We start from the raw sequence: 4,524 nt of genomic DNA on the forward strand, positions 1-4,524 counted from the left end.
AAAAAAAAAAAGCCCTGTGCTCACCGGATGTTGCCAGGCAGGGTGGCGATCCCCACTGCCCTGTGCTGCTTGGGGGGCTCTGCCACAAGCCCCCCAACCCCCGTCCACTCTCCTAGCCCTCCTCCATGGCTGCCCTGCCTGCCCCAGTTCCTGGTTCTTAAAAAAAAGCCCTGCACTCACCAGCTGCTGCAGCAGCCACTGGGGCCTCTGGGGGCTCAAAGCAGAGCCCCCCATGCAGCATTGGCCAGTGAGGTGCAGCAGGGATCACTCCCCCACTTGGCAGCAGCCAGTAATTGCGGGGCTTTTTTTTTTTTTTTTTTTAAGAGCGGACACACTGGGGCTGGGAAGGGCTGAGAGAGCAGGCAGGGCATGAGGTCTGTTTTGATTCAGAGATTTGGCCAATTCAGCGGCAGCCAAATCTCCAAATCAGATTTGGCCAAATCAACTCGGGACAGTGATTCGAATCACCAAATCGAATCACTGTCCGCTGAATTGGCTGAATCCAAATCGAGTACTAGCCACTTTGCACAGGCCTAGTCCACAGCCCTCTGCCCCCTGCAGCAGCATCTAAGCCCTGGCTGTTGCCCATGGGAGCAGTCTGCTGCTCCAGTGGAGCATAAGTGTGGAGGCTGTCTCTTCCTCCCCTATGGGCAGCACAGCTGGAGCAGATCCCATGGGGGTGGGGGCAGGTGCAGGCTGCCCGCTGTGGGCTCAGGGCTCCCCACCCTGCTGCCCTCCTCCATGGCCTCTGTGGCCCAGCGAGCAGGACCCACCAGAGCAGGGTGAGACTGGGGAAGCTCGTTGCTACTGCTGCAAGCCCAGCACTACCATGGCGAGGCGCCCCAGTCCACCTGGCAGGAGCACAACTCCATGCTGCCGCCACCACTGCTGCCAGGCCAGCAGGGGATACGTTGCCATGGCAGTGTGGTGTTTGCAGCAGCAATGAGTTTCCCTGCCTGGCCCCGCTTTCCTTGTCATGCTGGGTCCTGCCCACTAGGCTGCAAAGGCCCCAAAAGAAGGGCAGAGAGCCTGAGCCCACATGGGCAGCCTGTACCCACCCCCACCACATGCACACATGGGCACATGCCCTATTGGCCTCCCTTGGAGTGTGCGCAGTGGCAAGGAGCCAGCCCACTCTTGCCACCTGGGCAAGTCGCCCACAGCCCTGTCCCTCTCCCCACCAGGGCCCTGCAGCTGCACATGGCTCCGGACCCCAAGCACCATGCACAGCACAGCTGGGCAGGAGCTCAACTTCCTCCCTGCTCCCCGTCCCCAAACTTACCTGCGAGGGCTACTCCAAGCTGTCTGGGGCCATGTGCATGTGTGCACATGGCACCCCCTGCCTGACTGCCGTCCTCCCTCTCCTCCCAGCCCCTTATGGGCTGCAACTCTGCCAGCCTTCAGAGAGCTCTCTGCAAAAGTGGAAAATCTGTACGTTTCTCATTTAAAATGAAAAATCTGCGTCTTTCTCAGGTAAGGGGGAAAAATCTGCATTTTTTTTCCATTTTTTGTGGGAAATTAGAAAACCTGGATCCCTGGTAATAAAGGAGATTGGCCCATTTCAGAGGTAAATAGAACTGTATCAATTACACCATACTTCCATTTGAACCTGTTTGTTCCAGTTTGGTATCCAGCTTACTTGTCGCTGAAGAAAAAGGAAAATGAGTACTACTGTGGGAGAAACATCTCTTCAGCATGAAGTTTATCCTCCACTACATTGTGCCCAGGTTGTTGGTTTCACATGAAATATTTCAGTTTTGGACCAAACCTTCTGGTCTTCAGTCCAGTGAACTGTTACTCAGTTTCCGGAATTACCTCTGGTCTTAGCCTTCAACATTCATAAACCCAATCAGTACCAATAGGGTGGGAAAATAACTGATTGGGAGCTGGTTTCTCCTGTCATACTTAATGTTGTATTTTTACACACTGTCATACAAAAACAAATGGAAGAACTTTTGGTGTTTTTCTAAAAAGAGTTTTTGGAAAATGAGCAAATCAAAGCCTTCGGCCTATATAAAATTCAATGGGACATTTTTTCATTGTTTCAATATTGCTAAAATTAGTCCACCCAAAACTCACAACAGAAATTGATAATCTACCACACTGCATTAGTGAGTTCTAACGGACATCTTCATCTACTGCAGCTGGCCTGCATGCTGACAAGGAGTCTATTCATTTAGAACAGCTGTGTGCCTTCAAATCAGATGGAAAGTGTGCAGAGTGTTGAACCATGATTTACAAGGGAGCTATGAAGGTCACTCTTCCAAGTAGAGCTATTGATTCAGACCCAACATAAATCCTATCTCAAGGGAGACGGAGCTCATCTCTACATGCAATCACAGCTTTGGTTGGATGAGACTGAGTAGCTACCACTCAATTTTTCCTGCTGCACTCGCTAACTCAGGTTTCATAACTAACTCACTGCTAAGTTCATGAAATTGGCTCTGGATATGAATTTTGAATGTTTAGAGATAAAATGCATCATAAACTAAGGTAATCATAAATCTTCTCTTTCAAAATTTTATTTAAACATTAAACCCTCATTAGAAAAAAATGTTATCTTTTAGTTTATTTTACTTAACATACATTTATAAATTCTTACACTAGGCTCTTGAGAAACAACTCTATAATCATGGACCAAATCTCCAGTCAGTACAGTTAACTCTTTTGTCTTTCATTTTGAAAGCAACATGGTCAGATATTGTACTGCAGGAACTAATTTCTTAAATGGAGACAATTCCATTAAAACACACACACACACTTTACAACAGAAGTAAAATACATCAAAAAAAGGAACTGCATAAAAAGCAATTTAATCTGAGCTGGTTAGTGGTAAACTATGGTTAGTTTGTAGTAACTATCATCTAATAATCATGACAAATTAAATGAATTCTAGAGGTGATGTTCTTTACTCAGATTGATGAGACAGGGCTCCTAACTGAGTGGTTTGGAAAGTAAGAGGAAAATTTGCTTTTTTTTAATATTTCTATTTTTATAAGAACATTGTGGCCAGCTAAAAACAGATTTAAGTGTGTTTGTATGAAGCATAAGAACTCTGTAGTCATATGGGAATGTGCTGCACACAGTGAAAGAAGTAAACATTAGTTTTATGTTAAATCTCTCACCATTTACAATGAAAAGAGACATGCCCCTGACATCCCAAAACAGGAAGTCTTTGTCTCTGACAGCAAAGCTGTATTTATAAAATTACATTGCTTCCATTTCCCTGTTTTGAAACACAGTCTTAACACTTCAACAAATGTTTATATGGGACAGACTTTATTTTATCCTTGTAGAAGAAAGCAGATTGCTGCCTTTCAACCAGCAGTCATCAAAGCAGTAGCCCCTTAGGATTTACTAGGGGACAAACACATGGCCATACAACTTTCATAATACTTGAACCATCCAGTTTCCAGAAGATATTACACCTACACCATGGTTTTTATGAATGCAGAGCTTTTCAGTATCCTTCAAACAGAAAGCATCTATCCGTATTTTGCTAGATGCAGAATCAATTTAGGTGGCTCACAAATACGGTTCTGTCCAACTCGAGGAGGTAGCCAACCAGGTTCACAGGGAGACTGCACAGCCAGCCACCATTTTCATGGGCTGATTACAGTGGGCCTGCCCCACACCTTGGATTGGTCAAGTGGCCCTGGTGGCCCTGCCCCCACTGCTGATTGTTTGTGAGGAGGCTCTGAGGGGAGGCACTGAGGTCCCGGAGGGGTGGAGAGTTGGAAGTCCAAGAAGAGTGGTCGTTCCTGAAGGAGACGATTCTCCAAGCCCGAAGGGTGGGAATCCCAACACGGATCAAAGGGGGCAAGAGTGCTCAAAAGTCCCCATGGCTCACCAAAAGCATCCAGGAATGTCTCAAAGCTAAAAAGAGGTGTACACCCAATGGAAGGGAGGGGCCATCACCAGGGAGGACTATGATGATGGGGGGGGCTGTTAGGAAGGCCAAGGCGGAGATGGAACTGGGACTAGCGACCTGTATCAAGGATAACAAGAAGTCCTTTTTTAAATACATAAGGGGTAAAAAGAAGTTTCCGAGTAACATGGGACCTCCGCAGGACACGCTAGGAAATCTGGTGGTCTCACCAGATGACAAAGCTAACCTATTTAACAGTTTCTTTGCCTCCATTTTTCTGAGCAGGGACCAGGTCATCCCCCCCCATCCCAGGGGAGGCGCAGCCAGGCCCAGGATCAGTGAGGACTTAGTCAGGGAACTTCTGGTGGGACTGGACATGTTCAAATCAGCAGGTTATGACAATCTCCACCCCACAGTCCTGAGGGAATTAGCAGAGATCATTGTGGGACCCCTGGCACAGCTTTACAAGCACTCATGGTGCTCTGGCAAGGTGCCAGAAGACTGGAAAAGGGCCAAGGTGGTCCCCATTTTCAAAAAAAGGGAGGAAGGAGGACCCAGGAAATGACAGCCCTGTTAGTCTTACCTCAGTCCTGGAGAAGCTCTTTGAGAAAATTATCCAGGTGCACATCTGCAAGGGGCAAGCAGGGGAGTGTAAG

The sequence above is a fragment of the Gavialis gangeticus genome, unplaced genomic scaffold (genome assembly GCF_001723915.1).
Source record: "Gavialis gangeticus isolate Ggan-Ray unplaced genomic scaffold, GavGan_comp1, whole genome shotgun sequence".
Classification (NCBI taxonomy): domain Eukaryota; kingdom Metazoa; phylum Chordata; order Crocodylia; family Gavialidae; genus Gavialis; species Gavialis gangeticus.